General features: G+C 37.5%; 1 long non-coding RNA gene across 1 annotated transcript; it reads right to left on the bottom strand.

The window, feature by feature from the left end:
* Positions 1-541: 541 nt before the first annotated feature.
* LOC108528174 (uncharacterized) lies at positions 542-7,455 on the bottom strand. The gene is made up of 3 exons (XR_001885044.1): positions 7,379-7,455; positions 7,169-7,263; positions 542-825 (listed from the first exon to the last, which is right to left on the bottom strand). It is a non-coding gene; the product is annotated as an uncharacterized LOC108528174 (long non-coding RNA).
* Between the last annotated feature and the right edge of the window lie 354 nt (positions 7,456-7,809).

Raw genomic sequence — 7,809 nt, 5'->3', positions numbered from 1 at the left:
AGCGTGTTACTAAGAGTACTGGTATTGTAATCAATAGGGCATGGATGTTTGTTCCAGACCTGCCACCTGCTAATAGTACAACTTTTGGAGACAATAATTTCTCTATTAAATTCTCAGGATCATAGCAAATCTAATGACATAATGAATATGAAAAATCATGATAACCTGTAGAGTCCCATGTAATGGCTGAGAAAGATTTCTCTATCCTCTTAAGGGGCCAGGCTGGAAGAAAGTTATGAAGAGTTTTAAAGAGGATATGTCATTACACTAAATACAATTCTGGAGCACTTCTATGAACAGACATCTATGCTGGAACATCTCCGGCTCCAAAACCTGCAACTAAGCACAGCCTATGCACGCATTATCTTTTTTCCTTATTTGGAGGCTGCATTTCTAATCATCGAAAACATGCACATTGTCAGGGAAAGACACTGATAATTCAGCCACTGAGCCAGAATAGAGAAGTTATTCATTCCTGGGTTCAACCCAAGGTCAAAAACATCAAACCCCAACCATTAAGCAAAATGGTGACAGGCACGGTAGAGATGACTTGGAGTAAATATATTGCACAGAGGAAGCAAGGTCAGGAATACAACAGGCCTGAAAAAATGTTGCAGAGTCAAAGTTAGGAACAAGTAGTTTAGAGTTCAGAGGTGTACATGAACAGAATCTTCCAGATAGAATAAAAGAGACCAGCAAAGGAGGAGCCAGCCACCAACAAACTGGAGAAGCAATGGAAATCCTCTGGTCTAACTGCATTTATAAGTTGCATTTCCTTCCAAACTCCATCTTCTCCACAGTCCAGACCTCCATACCTTGACAAACCTGGTGAAGACATAGAAATAAATTTATTCTTACTTTCTTGCTGAAGAAGACAGTTTGTTTTGGCCTTCCAGGCTCAGAGTAAAGACAGGGCTCACTTCTTAAAATCCATCTCCTCAGTCAACTTGAGCCCAACACTGTTTTGGACATATTATACTTCAACATTCCCATTCAAAGGATGTTGAATCCAGTAGGTTTAAGAACAGTCAATGTTTTTATAAGTGTGTACTTTTGTTCTCAGCAATGAGAATTTCTCCCTAACACTGTTTCAGTTCATCTAGGCTTAACAGAAAACATCACGTGTATCAGGGCAACATGTGTCTAAGGCCTAGGTGTGAATGGCACTATAATGGTTTGTTTGTGGGGCTATAATGTGTGATAATTTATGAAAATATAGAAAGGAATGGCCGATTTCTACATCCTGTTGTCCATATGGTGAAAGTCAAGAAAGGGTCAAGCTCCGCCTTGCCTTTGTTTAAAACACCTTTTTGAAGCCCTGTTCTTGGCCTGACACTATGGAGACCTCTTCTGCAGCTCTGGGTGTCTGGGAAATGCCTGTTTCATTAGGACTCCTGACCCCTATCAGGTTACACTTCAGAAGGAGTGACCAGCTCACTTAAAACAAAGAAGCTTTGACCTTTCTCCCCTTCTGAAACCAAAAACAGATGAAGTTAAAGTGACTCATTTCCGCTTCTAAATATACTCTAAGAAACATCTTTTCAAGTAGTTTTGGGCTGCGATTTTTTTTTTTAATTTGCCTTATTTTATTTTATATTACCACATAAGTATCTCATTCCCTTTTGTCAAGGTCAATGTGTTTATTACTTATATTCACAGTGTAACTCACTATACTTTATTTTTCCTTCCAGCTTTCTTAGTTTCTTCCTCTTTTTTTCTTCTTTTTTTATCTGTGTTGTTTATAACTGTGACCCTTGATCTTCCAAGTCTTAAAACAGCTTGGCTTTCAGCAGCTAAATCTGACAAGGTCAGCATTTTTCTGTTTATTCTGAGAATACTATTTACCCTCTGGGGTTTTTAAAAGCAATTCTGTAAAACATCACTTGGAAAAGTTTGTAGCATTCATTGAGACTTCCATAAAGTCAGAACACAATAAATGACCATTTCTTGCTCTGATTTTTGAAGTTTCAGACAAGCATCACTACCTGATCATTTGGTGCCTAAACAGCTGCACTGAGCAACATTTTAAAAATAAAATTATTAGATTAAAACAATCAATATTATATAAATACAATTTATTTTACTTCAGTAGAATGCCTTTAATAACTTTAATCAAAACTAAACAAATAATTCTTGAGTTTTGCCTTTCAGAAAATATTTCCATTAAAATTGCATACACATATATTATACTATTTATTTTAAGTTTTTAATGAGGATACAGAGGAAGCAGGCCTTTTCAGTAACCAGGCTATAGAAGAAATACACTTTTGATCAGAACTTAAGTTGTGAGACAGTTGGGGATCATAACTTATACTTACAAAGATACAAAATCTGTTTCTGAGCTGGTGAAATTGAGAACGTTATTAGAGAAAGACTAATGCGTTTTGAAAGGTTCAAGTATATTCTGCCAGGTCTGGATACAGCTCTACACTCACTAGAGCTACTGTGGATGCCTCTGCATCCCTGTGAACAGACCAGTTTACAAACTTTGACATCAAGCTGAAAATAAAACTTCCTAGCTGTGCAGTTTCAGTTCGGAAAGTCTCACCACTGTATCCAGAATTCTCTCCAATAGGCTTGATGGGGAAGCCAAAGTACGTAATATGTTCCAATCTTGTTAAGAAGCTTATTCACTAGACTATGAGGGAAAAAAAATTTAACTCCAGAAAATGTACTGCGTTAACAAACCGATGACTCTCCGGTGGTAGACAGGATTGGAGAGTGGCTAGAGGATAAGTATGCCATTGCAAATGTTTTGTGGTGTCTTCAGGAAGAGTAAGGGCTCTTGAATCCCTAGCTCAGGAGAATCAAGGAGCAGGTGGTGCCTGGGAGGCTAAACACTGCTAAGTCTGCATTTATTCCTTTAGCTGTATCTGTGCATTAATTCAATAAGATGGTCTAATAAAATAATGCATTTTCAAAATGCTTAGCTGGCATTTGAAGCGGGGGTGGGCATTTTTATTATTTACTAAGGAATGCATCTTGAAGAAATTTGTGACTGAAGACAGCTTGCGTTGTAGGCTGCTCTCGCCTCCAGGGGTCACCCTTCCCTTTAATGACTATACAACAATAGTGTGAGACCCCCACCCTCAGGGACTTTAGTCTTTTAGCAATTTCTCGTGCCCTAGTAATTCTGAGAATTTCAGAGACTGCTTATATGTCTCAGAACCTGTGCTGGTGGTCTTTTTCACCCCTCCCAGTCATCTGTCTCTGTCTATAGTCACACCCTCCGCTGGCATCCTCTAGCTGCCCGAGTCTGACTTCCCTCAAGCCATTTCTGCTCCCTTCATGCCATTTTGTGCTAAGTGTGGACATGAGTCTGTCTCATTATTCCCCTCAGCACAGTCAATAGCAGGCTCAAATATCTAACAAAAATTTGCTGAAGGCTTAGGGATAACAGTAAGAAAGAAAGAATAAGAAAAAAAAAGAAAGAAAATAAATATAGAATAAAAGACTAGATTTATATGACTTCCCCAGTGTGCACACCTCCAGAAGCTTCCTACCAAACGTTGCTCTCTTTTACACACACACACACACACACGCACACACACACACACACACCCTTCTTACTTCATGTTATACCGGCTAGCCTGCTTCTGTCTCATCTAGAATTAAGACCCTCAAATTCTTTGTGACCTCCATAGGGGGAAACTTTATTTTCTTGAAAGAAAACATGACGTGATCTGCAAAGAATATGATTATTTGTATTATCGTATATGGCAGCTTATCTCACCAATATATCAAAATTTCTCATTCAAAATAAAATATTTGCTTTATCTTATTTTGATCAAGATGGGAGGAAAAGCGGTGCAGTTTAAAGGACAGGATGTTCCTTTCTTCCAGTCATTAACTTTCAAATAAATTTTGGTGACCACCTGGGTACCCTGTTTCACTGGTAAGTTTGTGTCTAAAATGAAGCACCCAGTGTGATTTAAGGAGATGTCCTGGCATCTTGAGATCACTCAGAATCAAAGGCAATACGTGAATATCAAAGTCGCAAGTATAGAGGGATAAGGCAAGAACTGGAGCCTGGAGGCTGATGAGTCCCCTAGTTCTAGTCTTAGCCAGTGTAGACTGAGGATAGCAACACTTTTGGGGGAAAAGCGAGTGACTGTGTGTGGAGAGACATGAGATGGAAAAGAAAACTGCAAAAGTGATCAGAAACTCAGATTTTTAGCATATTATATCTCCTTGGTGAAATGGAATTTTCTTTGTAAAGACTAGGGGTTGATTAGAGAAACCCGGGAAGGTTAACTCTGAGTTAGCCTGCGGTAAAGACGAGAGACATGACATAAAACATTTCTCTGAAGTCTGCCATTGTGCTTTTACCTGCCCTCATCTGCAGGGACTTAAAACATGTAGGCACTCGGGCAGGGCAATAATTTGGTGTCTCTGCAAACCAGTATAGTTAAAGTATTTTTTCCCGTTTATTGAGAGCAGGACTTCATGAGGGAAAGATTAAGAAGGAAGAGTCCCATTGGTAGCAGCTTTCACCTCTGACCTAGAACTCAAACACCCCACTCAGGAAACTAAAGACATTTCTGGGAAAATATGTTGTTGACCAACTATTGTTATTTGACCAGTTCATCCTTACTCCGAGTGGCCTTTCAAAGTATTTTGCCCAAAAGGGTATATATATTATGTTCTTTGGAATTTTTCTGATAAATATAATTCTTCCATCTTGTTAATTTTCTAATAATGTCCTAATATCCCTTGAAGACAGCAACCCTAGGCACTGCCCAGCTGGTTCACCTCTCAATATGACTTGGCCAGTCTCATACCAGTGCCTCCTGGAGTTATTGATGTTAGTACCATTGAACACATATACCTTCTTCCCTGCTTATCTACGTGACAGAAAGCAAAAAGTGCATCTCAAAGCACAGGATCTTGGCTCAGGTGGACTCCTACTAAACACTGTTCAATTGAAATGAATAGAAGTGGTAGGTCTAAGGGCACAAAGAGCTATTGTTTTTTAGAGGCCAAGATGCAGAAGATGTATATCTAAAATACTCCTGAGCTTCAGTCATCTGAGTGTGATAAGTCACATGAAGTTTGAGGACACTTCTTTGTACCCCTGAGTCTTAAGGAAATATTTTTAAAAATTTTCCCAAGAAATATGCTAACATTTTAACTTATTTAATAAATAAAACTTTGTGGACTTCACAACTCTGTCACTTCATTAACATGTTTTGCATGTAAACTTCTAATTGGTTTCTTTATACTCACTTTTAAGATGAATACATTCTTCTGTGTTAACATTTTATATAAAATCATGGTCTAGACTTGTACATGTACTGCTAAAATTAAATCATCAATAATCACTATCTAAAATGAATTACATTCTAAAAGCTCTGGCTAATGATTTATCTCTTCTTCATGGAACCGATCTCTATCAGATTGATTTATGTAGCAGCCAATCATGTTTCAGTAAACTGCAGCATGCACATGCATCTTTAAATGATGATAAGCTGTGACTGTCCATTTATTTGTACAACACTAGCAACAACACAAAAAAGAAAAAAAGAAGGAAAAAGAGAGTCCCCACCTCTTACAAAAGAATCACAGGGTGACCAAATCCTCTAAGAAATGATAATGGCAAATTCTATATCAAATTTCAGAATTACTGATATAGTATCATGCATATGCAAAAACATTCACAAAAATGGTGAACATTAAAATGGTGACATTTGATACAGAGAATTCTTTGCCTTTGCATGTTTACATTATTTGCTTTGATAGCAAGGTACCTTTTTGCACATTTACATTATTTGCTTTGATAGTCAATGCTTTTGTTAGTTGTTGAAGTGATTGACAACCTCATGCTGTTCTATTTAATTGCCTTTTCGGCAATGCAAGGTTCTGTGTTTAGAAGATGCTGTTTCATAAATAAATCCAAAGTGTGTGTCTGTGTATGTGTGTGCATGTGTGTGTATGTGTGTGAACTACAGAGGTTTCATTTCTCAAGCTAATTCTGTAACTATTCAGCAACAGCTGTCGCCATATTCATCTGTATTTACACTGGAGTTCATTCTCGTCTTTCATGTATTTTGCCTTTTCCATATTTAAGGAAACTCATGGATGTCCTTAAGTGAATGAATGCCTTTTTATGCAGCTATTCATGTTTGAGGGAAGAGTAGAGATATTGGACATATCATGTTTTAGCAAAACGTGTAGAAGGTTTAAACTTTCAAGACCTAAACAATTATATCCTACAAGACTATTCCTAAGATTTAAAACCCCTCAACATTTTGCATTCTTCCTAAATTTGCTTTCTATCTTTTGCATTTGTTCTCTAAATTAATAAAGTGCAAGTAGCATTTTTTTATAGTTACAAATATACTACAGAAACACTTCTGCTAACGGGTTTGCCACATGATGATTTTTAGAACTCTCTCATTGAGAGTTTGGTCAACATTATTGAGTTAGACAATATATGTAATTCAATATTGTTAAGATCTTTAACAAATTTTATTACTTAACCTAAAATTAAGTTCAAATAATTCTTAAAATAAATTATAATTAAGACATCTTATTATACTTGTATTCAGGACATATTTCAAGACAGTTATCACACTTCTTTGAAAATGTGGTCAACTCTTGTTTTTCTTTGTTATAAAACTAGATGATTTTTAACACACTGGATAACAAATTCTGTAGGATTCTACAGCTCAACATGCATGGAATAAAGGCTATGGTAGCTTGTTCCTCATCCTTTGTTGTGAGCATAAGTTTAAAAAAGAACACTTCTTTGTACCACTAAATTAATTTAGTGGTAGAAATTAATTTCAGACTAATGTTTCTAACTAGTCTGAGAAATAAAAGTTGGATCACTTGTGATTATCCAATTGTTAAATAAGGCAGAGTGTTTTTTTTAAATGCTGAAATATAAATCCTGACAGTGCCTCTCAGTCACTGTTAATTGTATAAATCACTTAACCATTTTCTGGTAGCTTTGAGATAGAGTCTCCCTCTGTCACCCAGGCAGGAGTGCAGTGGCATGAAATCAGCTCACTGCAACCTCTGACTCCTGGGTTCAAGCAATTCTCTTGTGCCTCAGCCTCCTGAATAGCTGGGACTACAGGTGTGCACCACCACACCCAGCTAATTTTTGTGTTTTTAGTAGAGATGAGTTTCACCATGTTGGTCAGGCTGGTCTTGAAATCCTGACCTCATGCAATCTGCCCATCTCAGCCTCTCAAAGTGCTAGGATTACAGGCATGAGCCACTGCATTCGGCCAACCATTCTGAGTTGACTTTTTTCATCTGTAAAATAAAAATAAATAGTAACTACTTTATAGGAAACAACCAACACTGGATTATGGGGAGGGAAGGGAACCAGGAGAATAAATGCCCAGCGCTCACTCTCCACTTTCTGTACCTCATCTCACAATGGACAAATCCAACCCCAGTCTGGAAGGCAGGAGACCATGGACACAGTTCCCAGGGAGTCTCCAGAGCAGAAAGCAGGATGCAGAATGGTGAAGAGCAGATTCTGAGATATAAATGGAAAATGCTAGAATAGACATGAAAAAAAAGGAATAAGGCCATAAGATAAAGAGCCCAGAAAGGATCTCATTTTTATAATAAACTAGGAGAAAAAATATAGAGGAGATAACACATAGGTGGAACATTGAAGAACAGAGCCAACCATGCAAAGACACAGGCAGAGAAAATTCTAAGCTTAAAGAAGAGTATTGGCAATGTCCCTATGGCAAGAAGTAGCTTGTTGTATTATGTGATTTGAAGGAAGACTCATGTGGCTTCACAAGTCAAGGTAAGAAATGTGGACTTAATTGGTATGCAATGTGT

Source organism: Rhinopithecus bieti, unplaced genomic scaffold (assembly GCF_001698545.2).
Source record: "Rhinopithecus bieti isolate Rb0 unplaced genomic scaffold, ASM169854v2 scaffold_5026, whole genome shotgun sequence".
NCBI lineage: Eukaryota > Metazoa > Chordata > Mammalia > Primates > Cercopithecidae > Rhinopithecus > Rhinopithecus bieti.
The sequence above is the reverse complement of the archived record's forward strand: the minus strand, read 5'-3'. Positions and strand labels throughout refer to the sequence as shown.